Raw genomic sequence first — 14,780 nt, forward strand, 5'->3', positions numbered from 1 at the left:
CCCACTAAGCTTCAGACCCCATTCATTCCATGAGACTTTTTGTGACAACTCCTCACAACACTGAACTAAATTACTCATCCCCTAGTATCCTACTTAGCTACCACAGCTCCTCCAAATGTCTTTATCCCTCCACTACAATGTAAATTCAATGGCTTCAAGAACTGCAGGCCACACAAACCAGTGTTGGCCATGCCTGGCACATACCTGGTTCTCAGTAACTATTAAAAGGACAAATGAAAAATTAACAGACTTCTTTCCTAACCATTTCAACTAACACTATGTCCCTAAACAAAAACTGGACACTCCTATAATTAAGGATTAATTAATCCCTTTAAGTTCATACTTAAACTTTCTCTTTCCTTATCTACACTGGGGGGAAACCCTCTTGTCATCCAAAGTAACTAATGAGTCAAAGGAAGATTCAGTGATCTAACTGCTTTCACTTAAGTGTCAATGCTCTATTTGCTCCGTATTATAAATAGCTGCAGAATATTTAGATGGTTTTTACATTTGTTTATGAATAACTGGGCTTCCTTCTATTGAAATTCATGTTCCCATGCTAAAAATATGCCCTGGAGAAGAAAGGTGAAAGATACAAGACGAACCAAAATTCTCTTAAGTTCCTCAGCATCTCCTTGCATAAACCTTTTATAACTTCATCAGTAACTCACATGTATGTTTTTAATTCCTTGCTTCAATTTTCAATTCTTTTATTAAGGTATACTCAAAGACACTCCAAAATGATACCACTGAACCCGAAGTGGCAGAAAGTAACTTCAAAAAGTAATTTGAATGAATTTTTAGTTGTAAACCTAATGGCTTTAGCCCTAAATTATAAAGAACAAAAATCTCCAGTTATGAGACTTTCGCAGTGCACTTTCACGTTAAAAGATGAATTTTTTGTCCTTAAAAGATCCACAAGAAATATGGTGTTTTTATTATTTTGAAGCTTTGAGTTTAAAAAAGTCTAAAATTCCTGATTCAGTATAATAGTTTATAAATGTTATCACAGTAGTAGTTGGAAGAGATATAACAGAAAAAGAACTAGTAGTAGTAAGAGTAAGGCGATACAAAACATAGAAAGAAACCAAAAGGTAATCCTGGAGCTCAAAAGTACAATAATTGAAATTAAAAATTCATTAAGGGGACTCAAAAGCTGATTTGAACTGGCAGAAGGAACCAGCAAACTTGAAGATATGACAATGGAAATTTAGAATTTGAGGAACAGAAAGAAAAAAGATCGAAGTAAACAGAGCATTAAGGACCTGTAGGACACCAACAAGAAGGAAAAGACAGAGAGCAAGAGCAGAGAAAATATCTGAAGATATAATGGTCAAAAACTTCCCAAATTTGATGAAACACGTCAAGATAAACATCCAAGAAGCTCAACAACCTCCAAGTAGAATGAACTCAAAGGGACACACACCAAGACACATTATAATCAAAAGATAAGACAAAGAATCTTGAAAGCAGCAAGACAGAAGTGATTCATTACATACAAGGGATCATTAACAATATAAACAGATTTCTCATCACAAACTATGGAGACCAGAAGAAGGCAGACTGATGTATTTAAAGCGTTAAAGAAAAAAACTAAACTAAGAATCCTGTATCTGGAAACACTGTCCTTCAAAGTGAGGAAGAAATTAAGACATTCCTAGATAAACAAAAGTTGAGGGAGTTCATTACCACTAGACTTGCTCTACAAGAAATGCTAAAGAGAGTCCAGCAGATTGAAATAAAACGACACTTGACAGTAACTCGAAGTCATATGAAGAAATAAAGATTTCAGTAAAGGTAAATACACAGAAAATTATAAAACCTAGTATTGTTGAAACTTTGGTTTGTAACTCCTCATTTTGTTTTCTACATGATTTAAAACACTTTTTTTTTTCACACACACACACACACACACACTGTATTTTATTTTTACAAGAGATAGACTGACACCAAGCATTGTAAATGGATGACCACAACAAAAGCAACAATGATTGCAATTACCAAACACGAAACACACTCATACTATGTCATAATATTGACATTCAGTCCAGTAATCCTCCACTGTAACAGCTCCTTTACTTTGCAGTGAAAATTGATTTGTATATTCTTTGCCTCTGAGTCCTTGTGGGATTTTTTTTTTAATTCAAACAGAAAGTCACAAAAATTATAATCCTCCTCATCAGTTCACTCAGTCCCATGTAATTAATTTTTTTTTCATCTTGATCTTTTGTTAGCACTTTTATGAGTTCATCAGTTTTTCATTAGAGTTCTGAAAATGCTTATTCATTCGGTTCAGCAGCACAGTTACCAGAAACCTGTACTTGTCAGAGTCTTTTCCATGAATTCCTTGAAGATGAAACCCTTTTATAGGAACATATTTGCAAAAGCATCAGAGTACACCCAGAACTGTCTGTAAATGACAAAAGACTTAAAAATGACCACGGTTAAAGATCTGATGAAAGTTCATAATAATGGAATTGACAAGGAAATTTAGTTATTTCTGAGATATACATTTTAAAGTAATAACTAGAATTATGACTTATAACATTATACCAGAACATATAAGATTTTTAGAAATTTCATGTAATGTCTGAAACATTTATATTAACATATTTCCATACAAATAACCCAATGAAAGTTTAGTATTAGTTGTTTTGTTTGTTTTTCTATACTGCAGGTTCTTATTAGTCATCAATTTTATACACATCAGTGTATACATATCAATCCCAATCGCCCAATTCAGCACACCACCATCCCCACTCCACCACAGTTTTCCCCCCTTGGTGTCCATATGTCTGTTCTCTACATCTGTGTCTCAACTTCTGCCCTGCAAACCGGCTCATCTGTACCATTTTTCTAGGTTCCACATACATGCGTTAATATACGATATTTGTTCTTCTCTTTCTGACTTACTTCACTCTGTATGACAGTCTCTAGAGCCATCCACGTCTCAACAAATGACTCAATTTCGTTCCTTTTTATGGCTGAGTAATATTCCATTGTATATATGTACCACAACTTCTTTATCCATTCGTCTGTCCATGGGCATTTAGGTTGCTTCCATGACCTGGCTATTGTAAATAGTGCTGCAATGAACATTGGGGTGCATGTGTATTTTTGAATTATGGTTTTCTCTGGGTATACACCCAGTAGTGGGATTGCTGGATCATATGGTAAATCTATTTTTAGTTTTTTAAGGAACCTCCATACTGTTCTCCATAGTGGCTGTATCAATTTACATTCCCACCAACAGTGCAAGAGGGTTCCCTTTTCTCCACACCCTCTCCAGCATTTGTTGTTTGCAGATTTTCTGATGATGCCCATTCTAACTGGTGTGAGGTGATACCTCATTGTAGTTTTGATTTACATTTCTCTAATAGTTAGTGATGTTGAGCATCTTTTCATGTGCTTCTTGGCCATCTGTATGTCTTCTTTGGAGAAATGTCTATTTAGGTCTTCTGCCCATTTTTGGATTGGGGTGTTTGTTTCTTTAATATTGAGCTGCATGAGCTGTTTATATAGTTTGGAGATTAATCCTTTGTCCGTTGATTCATTTGCAAATATTTTCTCCCATTCTGAGGGTTGTCTTTTCGTCTTGTTTATGGTTTCCTTTGCGGTGCAAAAGCTTTGAAGTTTCATTAGGTCCCATTTGTTTATTTTTGTTTTTATTTCCATCACTCTAGGAGGTGGATCAAAAAAGATCTTGCTGTGATTTATATCAAAGAGTGTTCTTCCTATGTTTTCCTCTAAGAGTTTTATAGTGAAAAACACTAACATATTTTTTCATTAGGTTTTTGGACACACAATGTATAAAAATGTAATTTGGGTACATCAACAACTGAAAGGAGTGAGGGTGGAGATGTAGAGGACCAGAGTTTGTATATGTTATTGAAATTACACTGGTATAAATCCAAATTACAGTGTTTTAACTTTACAATTATGCAACGCTCACGATAACCACAAAGAAAATAGCTTAAAAATATACACAAGAGTCAGGAATTTCAATGTTTCACTACAAAAAAATCAACTAAACACAGGGAGTAGTGCAGGAAATAAGGGACAGAAAAGCTATACGGCATACAGAAAACAAATAGGAAAATAACAGAAGTCCCTCATCAGTCAGCCTTAAAAAGGAAGGAAGTTCTGAACTATGCTACAATATAGACAAACTCTGAAAATGTTATGCTAAGTGGAGTAAGCCAGTCACAATAAATGACTCCACTTATGTGATGTACCTAAAATAAACAAATTCATAGTGACAAAAAGTAGAGGTTACCAGTGGCTGGAAGGAGGGGGGAATAGGGAGTTACTATTTAAAGGGTAAAGAGTTTCAGGCTGGGGTGATGAAAAAGTTTTGGAAATAGTGGTGATGGCTGCACAACATTGTGAATGTACTTAATGCCACTGAATTGCACACTTAAAATGGTTAAAATAACAAATTTTGTTATTACTTACCTTACAATTTAAAAGAAATAATGTAATAATACCAAAAACCATTGACTTGTACATTTTCTTTTTATAAATTTATTTATTTTATTTATTTATTTTTGGCTGTGTTGGGTCTTCATTGCTGCACGCGGACTTTCTCTAGTTGCCGCGAGTGGGGGCTACTCTTCATTGCAGTGCGCGGGCTTCTCATGGTGGTGGCTTCTCTTGTTGCGGAGCAGAGGCTCTAGGCACGCGGGCTCCAGTAGTTGCAACACGTGGGCTCAGTAGTTGTGGCTCACGGGCTCCAGAGCACAGGCTCAGTAGTTGTAGAGCACGGGACTTAGTTGCTCTGCTGCACGTGGGAGCTTCCCAGACCAAGGATCGAACCCGTGTCCCCTGCATTGGCAGGCAGATTCTCAACCACTGTGCCACCAGGGAAGCCCAACTTGTATATTTTAAGTGGGTGAATTTGTATCTGAATTTACAGCTCAATAAAGCTGTTTTTAAAAAAATCTAGGGCTTCCCTAGATTTTAGGCTCTATCCGTTTAATAGTCTATCAACAACTCAAATACCTAAATAACATGCTTATCCAAGATGACATCAACTCAAAAGCCAGAGAGGGGCAGCCACCTTGCCTCATAACTCAAACAAGCTTATCAGGCTAAACCAATGAGTGGAGACCATATACCACTATCTTCACATTTACAAAAGCATATATATACTTTATTAAAGATAAATGTAAAAACCAAAACTCAAAAACCAACTACTAGAGCACCAGATGCTAAGGCTCTATACTGCTGAAAAGGTAAATAACATCTTAAACTGCATTATGAGAAGTACAACTTTTAAGCCAAGGGAGTAACAGCCCCAGAGTACTATCCGATCCAACCACACCCTGAGGATTCTATATTCAGCATAGAGCAACTTAGGGTCTGCCCCAAAGTGTGGCACACTATGGTGACATACTATGGAAGTGAGGTCTTAAGAAGACTGGTGGAATAAGTTAGGAATATTTGGCCTAGAGAAGAGAATTATGAAGGGCAGTGCACGACCATTAACTGGACTTCAATAAAAGTTTCTAAATAAATAAAGGATATGACAGGCACCTTCAAATATTTTAAAGCTGTTAAATGAAATACGACATTCTGCTGAGATTAAGGAAAGAACTAGTGTCAACAGACAAAAGTGTAGAGTTTCCAACCACCAAAAACTTTCTAGGAGAGAATACTGGTGATTTTTATATGGGGTGGGAAGTTGGTCCCCCGAACTCTAAAATTCGACAATTTGGAAAAGTGCAGGGAGATATACCACTGCCTCCTATCGCCTGTGGTACTAAGGTTTCCGACAATGAACCGAGGTTACTACCTCGGTTAAGGAAGATACTGTGAAATGGCTACCTTCCACACTGAACTTTAAGTTCCAGAACATGGACCCAAAGAACAGTGGCACAATCAGGCTCCAATGTAGACCAACACTTAAATATTCTTCATTTGACAAAATAAAAACTAGCACAATCGCAAATCCTATTTTTCTCCCATACTTAGAAAATTTGGGAATGAAACAGTAGGTTCTAAATGCTATTAAATATTTGTATCCAAGAGCTAATTCTAATCCATTTTCAGTAAAGCAATACAAATCACACACCAAAAAAAAATCCATTTACCTCTGCAGACCAACAGGGATCATATACAAAATAATCAACTTGAGAGAAAAGGACAAATCTTTTACTCCTAAACTAGTATAAGTTCTTAATTATATTACTAAGTCATTTTTAATGATTTTTTTTTAAAAATAAAAACCTGCTCATCGTTTTTTAGAGTCAAGTAATAAGAAAGGGTTTAAAATAACAAGTGCATCTCCCCAGTCCTACTGCCCATAAGTAACCTCTGTTAACTCTGTGTATACTGCCAGCCATTTCTATGCCAATATGTTACAAGTTTTGTTCTGTTTTGTTTTAATTACAAATGGAATCACATAACCACAACTTGCTTTTTTCACTCAGTACATCTTGGACCGCTTTCTATTTCACCACACATACTGATCTGCCCCATTTTTGTTTAATGGCTCACAAAGCATTTCATTATACGGGACTGCCCCAGTTTAACTAGTCCTCCTGATGACAGACATTTGGGTTATTCCCATTTTTGCTATTATAAATGCTGCTATTATATTTATGTTATAAATATACTATATGTTTATACAAATCTCTTTATATGCTTATTCAAGTACAGATATAAGATACATTCCTGAATGTGGAATTGTTGGGTGTTATTTTTTATTTTGACAGCTATCACTAAGATGCTCTCCAAAGGAATTGTGTCAAATGAACTCCCAATATCTGTCAGGAGCTTCTATTTTCCCTGCAATCTAGCCAAGATTAAGCATAACCACAGTTTTTCATCTTTGCCAGTCTGATGAGTGGAAAATGTTATTGTAATTCTCATTTCTTCATTACTGAAGTTGGGGACCTTTTCATATCTTTTGGCCTTCTGCAACCTTTTCCAGTGAACCATTTGTTCATGTCCTTTGGCCATCTGCCCCGACAAGTTACTGGCTATTTCTTATAGATATAAAAAGCATTCTGTAGGAAGTAGACTTTTGTCATTTGTTTCAAGTGTTTTTATCATTGGTTTACAGTTTAGCTACTTACTTTTTTTTCTTTCTTTTTAAAATTTTATATGATCAATGTTTTGCATTATGGTTTTGGGGTTTCATCTCATGCTTAGTTTTTATAAAAAGCCTTTCTCATTCCAGCTTTACTTTTTTTTTTTTTTAACCAGAAGTTAGCTAACTGTCCCTCCACCATTTATTGAATGATTGATACAGCTCCCCGCAACCCTGCCCGCCAACCACTAAGTAAGTTATTCTCTGGAGAAGAGGGCAAAGAAGGGAGGAATAAAATATTACTAACTCAAATTTTTAAAGCCATTTTGTACAGTTACCTAGAATAAAATGACACCCAAATGTTCAAGAAGATCTTATGTTTGTACCTATGTAAGAACATTACATCCTTAAAGTAAAGGGCAAGTCAGTGCAATGCCTATGAAAATTCCAACTGCCTTTTTTATAGAAATGGACAAGCCAACTGATGTGGAAATACAAGGGGCTCAGAATAGACAAAACAATCTTTAAAAAAGAAGAACAAAGTTGGCAGACTCATAATCCCTACGTTCAAAACTTACTACAAAAGCTACACTAATCCAAACAGTGTGGTACAGGCATCAAAACAGACATAGATCAATGCAACAGGATTGAGAGTCTAGAAATAGATCCATACATTCATGGTCAATTGATTTTTAACAAGGGTGCCAAGACAATTCAATGGAGAAAAAAACAGTCTTCAACGAATAGTGCAGGGATAACTGGATATTCCATGCAAAAGAATGAAGTAGGACCCTCACCTAACACCATATATGAAAATTAACTCAAAATGAATCAAGTGAAAGCTATAAACTATAAAATTCCTAGAAGAAAACACAGATCTTTATCACCTTGAAGCAGGCAGTGGTTTCTTAGCTATAACATCTAAAGCACAAACAGCAAAAGAAAAAAATAGATAAATTGGACTTCATCAAAATTTTAAAAGTTTGTGCTGCAAGACACAAAAGAAAGTGAAAAGACAATCTAAAATGAGAGAAATATTTGCAAATCCTATGTCTGATAAGGGTCTTACAACTGCTGCAGTAAACACCTCTGCACAAACCTGTTTGTATGCCTGTTCAAGTCCAAGTATAGTACATACTGTTACGCAGGATCCAGAATACAGAGAGAATCTTTACAACTCAACAATAAAAAACCAAATAACAAAATCAAAGGGGCAAAGGATTTGAATAAACATTTCCCCAAAGATATGCAAATAGCCAAAAAAGCACATGAAAGGATGCTTGATACCATTAGTCATTAAGGAAATACAAATCAAAACCACAATATGATACCATTTCATACCCCATGGAATGGCAATTTTTTTAAAAAAGAAAGAAAATAACAAGTGTTGGAGAGGATGTGGAGAAATTAATCAGAGCCCTCAACACACTGCTGGTGGGAATGAAAAATATGATACAACCTCTGTAGGGGTTCCTCGATAAATTAAACATAGAATTACCATATAAGCCAGCACTTCCACTCCCAAGTATACACCCAAAAGACTGAAAACATATTCACACAAAAACCTGTACAAGAATGTTCACAGCATTATTATTCATATTAGCCAAAAAAGTAGAAACAACCCAAATGTCCATCAACTGATAAATGTATAAACAAAATGTAGCATAAACCATACAACAGAATATTATTTAACCAAAAAAAAAAAAAATGAAATGATATATGCTATAACATGGCTGAATATTGGAAACACGCTAAAATGAAAAGAGTCAGACACAAAAGGTCACATATTGTATGAATCCATTTACATGAAATATTCAGAATAGGCAAATCCAGAAACAAAAAGTGGATTAGTAACTGCCAGGGTTGGGGAAAGGAGAGAACAGGAAGTGATTGCTAATGGGTAAGTGGTTTCTTTCAGGGGTGACGGGAATGTTCTGTAATTAGATGAATGCATAACCTTGTGAATACACTAAAAAACACTGAACTGTGTACTTTAAAATGCAGATTTTACAGTACATGAATTATATCTTAAAAAAGAAAAACAGGGCTTCCCTGGTGGCGCAGTGGTTGAGAATCTGCCTGCCAATGCAGGGGACACGGGTTCGAGCCCTGGTCTGGGAAGATCCCACATGCCGCGGAGCAACTGGGCCCGTGAGCCACAATTACTGAGCCTGCACGTCTGGAGCCTGTGCTCCGCAACAAGAGAGGCCGCGATAGTGAGAGGCCCGCGCACCGCGATGAGGAGTGGCCCCCGCTTGCCACAACTAGAGAAAGCCCTCGCACAGAAATGAAGACCCAACACAGCCATAAAAATAAAATAAATAAATAAAATTTAAAAAAAGAAAAAAAGAAAATGCCCCCTATTTCACTTACAAAATTAATTTAAAAAAAAAAAGAAAGAAAAGAAAAACAGTAAAGGACAGGATCCACAAAATAATTTAAGTCATGATTTACCCCAGCAATAAAAGAATTAGTATTCAGTCTGTAGGTGACTTTGGGTCTAAAACTATGCATCCAGAATAAAGAAGGTTAATTGGGGGACTGATTTCAAGCACTTATAGTCATGGTACCATACATAGAACAACTTTCCAAGTGCAGATGTAGAAATGAGAGCTGTAACTAAGGAACCAGATGAGCAAGCCCAAGAGAATGATCTCCAGAGTACAGTTCCTTTCAAGTAAACTGCTATGAGCCAAAGCACACTACAGCTGTACCTAATTTAATCAAATCCAGCCCTTTTATGAAGGTATATTCATTACAGATATAGAGGAGGGATATGATCACCATTTACTTCAAAAGATTTAAAAAATTAAAAATCAAACAGGATGTGGAAAGAAACTAAACGAGAATACAAACAGTTAATAAACATAATTTTATTACAAATGAGTAACACAACCTTACAGAAGTAGGTAGGGAAGAAAAGAACTAGCCTAAGTAACTTTGGAAAACAGATTTAGACTGTGTACTGTAAAGCTGAAGACAAATACTGTACTTTAGTTTAAAAACGTGTTTCTCAGACATCAGCAACATGGCAGAGTGAAAAGCTCCCTTTGTCTCTCCCTTTCAATCTACAACCAGTAAAACAGCCACAACGCAACAAAAGGTGCCTCTGCCCAACACACCAGGATGCCAGAGAATTCCACACATTAGTACATATAAAGGTGAGTGGACTGGAACACACAGGGGAGGTGCTGCCTGCAGTGCCCACCCTACCACCTCAGCAGCTGAGCCCTCAGCCCCAGAGAAGCCAGTAGTAGCAGGGGAGGCAGTACACACAATACAATTGCAGCCTCCCAGCCTCAGCAACCCCCAGATTAACTGGGCAGCAGCAGCCGTGGGGCCTGAGAGGACACCCCTCCAGCCACTGAAGCACCCATATCTCCATGCCCCACACCCTACCTGCAGTAGCTGAGCTCTCACACCTTACAACACCCGACACAGCAGAGGCGTCTGTGCAACCCCAACTCCCCCCACCCCCTTCCTTCCCCCTCCCACAGCAGCGGAGCCTGCAACTCAGGGGATCCCGGATGCAAACGACGAGCCCACCATTGGGGCGCACCACCAGGTAGCGACACCGTAACACCAGTGACACTGGCAGAAGCAAGGTACCAACAACTTTGGAGGCACAAGAGGAAATAATGAGGGCACTGGAGCCACACCTCCGACAGAGGTGGTGGAGGATGGAAAGTGCTCAGAATCCAGCAGAAAGGCGGTCACCACTTCAAATGCACTGGCAGAGGAACAACTCATCAAGCACTGTGCATAACCACAGTAACGCTGTACCACAAAAAAGGAAAGGACAATTCTCTAGAAACCAAAATTAAAGTCACAGAATATTGCAATCTGGTAGAGAATTCCAAATAGCTGTCATGAAAAAACTCAATGAGCTACAGGAAAACTCAAAGCACTTCAATGAGCTCAGGAATAAAATTAATGAACAGAAGGAACACTTTAGCAAAGAGACTGAAACTCTAAAAAGGAACCAAACAGAAATTCTGGAGCTGAAGAACTCAAACAAGATGAAGAATGAATTATAAAGCACTGGAAATAGAGCAGACCATATGGAAGAGAGAATTTCTGTCTCAAAGACAGAAATCTAGAAATGATACAACTAGAAGAGGAAAGAGAAATAAGATACTTTAAAAATGAGGAAATTCTACAAGAGCTATCAGACTCTTTTAGGAAGGGCAACATTAGGGTAACAGGTATCCCAGGAGAAGAGAAGGAGAAGAAAACAGAGAGTTTATTTAAAGAAATAATAACTGAGAAATTCCCAAACCTGGGGAAAGGAACCAGATATACAAGCCCATGAAGCTAAGAGAACACCTAATTACCTCAATGCAAAAAGACCTTCTCCAAGACATATTATACTAAAATTGTCAAAAATCAATGACAAAAAAAGAATTTTAAAGGTAACCTAGAAAGGGACCCCACTCAGGCTACCAGCAGATTTCTCAGCAGAAACTCTACAGGCAGGAGGGAATGGAATGACATTCTCAAAACACTGAAAGATAAAAACTGTCACTCAAGAGTACTCTAGCCAGCAAACTTATCACTCACATATGAAGGACAAATACTTTCCCAGACAAACAAAAGCTGAGGGAGTTAATCAACACTAGACCTGCCATCTACCAGAAACAAAAAGGCAGAAGTACACAGAACTTTCAGTAAGGTGACAGACTCAGAAAATTGCAACTCTTTATCAGAATAGGTTCTTAAACACTTTACTATAGCATAAAGGTTAAAGGGAGAAAAAAAGTAGAAAAAATAACTATAGCAACTTCAATTTGGTAACAAACGCAACATAAAAAGGGAAAATTAATTTCAGACAACAAAAATACATAAAAAAACGATGAAAACTATATAAGTAATTACTTCATCTTACTAGAAAAAAAAATGTTTTTAATGTGTTTCTCACAGGGGAAAAGGTTAGCAATTCTGAAACTACTTTTGTGTGTGTGCACAAAGATTGAACAAATAAGTAAATATACTGTGGATGAGAACAGGTTTCTTACCTCTGGAGAAGAAAGGAAAAGGAAAGGGAAAAAGCTGGGGCAGGGGGCGGTGGGGAACTGGAATGAACCCTGAGGTATGGGATTGGAACTGGCAGCATCAGTATGAACTCATGGTTTTTAATTTACATGTAGATGGATAGATAATGAAATAAAAATATATTTTTATGTAAATTACAAATGTGTATTACTATACATGTACTTGCTAGCTCTGTCTACTAAGAAGACTCAGAAACAGTAACACCCCGACAGTACTGAGCACACCTGGCACCCAAATCTTGGTTTCTAGATACCATTCTCCAATAAAATGGATCTGCCTCCTTTGGAAAAATGGTTGATTCCATGGCTGGTGCAAACAGGAAAAACATGAGACGCATGGGGAACGCACTGTGGTACCAGAAAGTGAATTAGTACTCACAAAATGATGGGTACGCTGTAGAAAGGACACAGCAGGCAAATTTGAATGTGTTCTCAATAACCAAAGCTGGAACAATTTGAGCAACAAAGCACTGGATTTTAACCCATATGGTAAAATAAATATCCACAGATCCATGTAAATAAATAATTGGACCATTGGTAAATGGAGGAAAAAGGACAATTCTTCCTTAACAGTAGAACTGCAATTAATAAATATAGAAGGAATGAGAGTGTAGGAGTTCTAACAGGTCTCCCCAAGATGTGCCACTTTGGCATGTGGATTATTTTGAGCTGAAGGCAATAGAGGGACTTCCCTGGTGGTGCAGTGGTTAGGAATCCACCTGCCAGTGCAGGTGACACAGGTTTGAGCCCTGGTCCGGGAAGATCCCACATGCCGCGGAGCAACTAAGCCTGTGCACCACAACTACTGAGCCTGCGCTCTAGAGCCCGCGAGCCATGGTTACGGAAGCCCGCGTGCCACAACTACTGAAGTCCACGTGCCCTAGAGCCCGTGCTCTGCGACAAGAGAAGCCACCAAGATGGGAAGCCCTTGCAACACAACGAAGAATAGCCCCCACTCGCCGCAACTAGAGAAAGCCCGCGCACAGCAATGAGGACCCAACGCAGCCAAAGATAAATTAATTAATTAATTTTTTTTTTTTTTTTTTTAAAGTATGATGAGGTGCAGGATGTTTGCAGTTTCAAAGTACCTCCTCACAAGAGGAAGGTATTAATTACAAATGAATTATTACAAGTGAAAAATTACATTTATTATTAAACATACAACTACTGTTTTTTAAAGCCTTCAGCCAGCAACAATTATTTTACCAGTAATACCAGAATTTAAAAGACTGTGGTCCTCCTTTGTTAAAGGAATCACTGTCCTTGAAATCTATGGACTAGCCAGTAATTCAACCATACAAACAAATGGTAGATTCCTTAATTCCTTCTCCTACTACCTCCTACGCCAATGGCATTCATCTCAGGCAGCAGTTAATTGATGGACTTAATTTTACAGGCTATGGCAAACCAACCCCTTATGAAATCAAAGACATGACTGTGGCCTTCCTCACACCCTGTACTTACCTGACCTAGAGAGCTACAGGTACAACAGGGAGCTGTGTAAGCCCTTCCAGCAATTTGTGGTCAGATACAACTTAATGGCATCAAAAGCTACCACTTTGAATCCTATAGATTTAAGTTGAATGAGAATTTCTTTGCTGCCACAAAATCAGCTTTACTTTATTAATCTCATGTGAGAGATGGGAAAATTAATGCATGGGGAGACAGAACTGATTTTTTTCCTAAAGGAAAGACTCCTCAAAGTACCACCAAAGAACTCCTCAAAAATGAGAATGCCACACAACTATGTACATGTAAATAAACATTAAAACACAGTGAAGCTATGATTAGAATGCATTTCCAAGGGAATGGTCTCTTGTATTAAAATTGAAAATACATGTATCCTGTCCCTAACATGAGTGGAACAGACGGTGGTAATGTCCACACTTTACAAAAGAGAATAAAAAAGTACTTGACAAGCAAAAGAAAGCCACCTATCCACACCCTAAATAAGTAAACCTGAAGGAAAGTGCTGACTTCTGAGAGGAGCCTACTTGAAATTTTGTAAATGGATAAAAAGGAAAAGGACATCACAGATATACAAGGTCTGGCATTTTCCAAAACAAGTAACTCAGAACACTTCAGTCTTAATTTCAAAGAACAGTAATACTGCTTTCAAATAGTAAAAGTTCTGAAAGCAAGTAAAATAATGAATTTAACCTACATGATTAGTAGGTGAAAACTTTTAATCCAGATTTTAACATTTTTGCCTACTGATAGAAACAAATCATGAAATACTCAAACCCCAAGCCAAAGTAGAGTCAAAAATATAATTTGATGAAACCATGAGAAAAGCATTAAGATAATAAACGCAACTATAGTTTTGCTAGGCATCCCACGCATCTCAGAAAAATATGTGAAGCCTTGAAATCAGAAGTTGTTTAAAAGACCAATGACAAAAATAATTTCCTCAAATCTATTCATCAACCAAGGTAAAGGAAATTAGTACTTCCTGAGCAGCTTTTTCATGCCAGGCACTTACACATCTTGCCCTATTTGATCCCAAAAAGCCTGAAGTAGAGTCATTATTATCTATTTATAAGTGAGGAAATCATTGCTTAGAGGAGCTAACTTCCTTGCCTTTGGCTAGAACAATGTTTCTCAATCTCAGCACCACTGACATTTGGCCAGGTAATTCTTTGTTTTGGTGAGGACAGGGGACTGTCTTGTCAATCACAGGATGTTTACCAGAATCA

General features: G+C 37.4%; 1 protein-coding gene across 2 annotated transcripts in view; it reads right to left on the reverse strand.

Annotated features, from left to right (window-relative positions):
• Positions 1-14,780, reverse strand: part of ATP2C1 (ATPase secretory pathway Ca2+ transporting 1) — a 104,097-nt gene that overhangs the window by 81,243 nt on the left and 8,074 nt on the right. The gene's annotated exons all lie outside the window — the stretch shown is intronic.

The sequence above is a fragment of the Eubalaena glacialis genome, chromosome 6 (genome assembly GCF_028564815.1).
Source record: "Eubalaena glacialis isolate mEubGla1 chromosome 6, mEubGla1.1.hap2.+ XY, whole genome shotgun sequence".
Taxonomy (NCBI): domain Eukaryota; kingdom Metazoa; phylum Chordata; class Mammalia; order Artiodactyla; family Balaenidae; genus Eubalaena; species Eubalaena glacialis.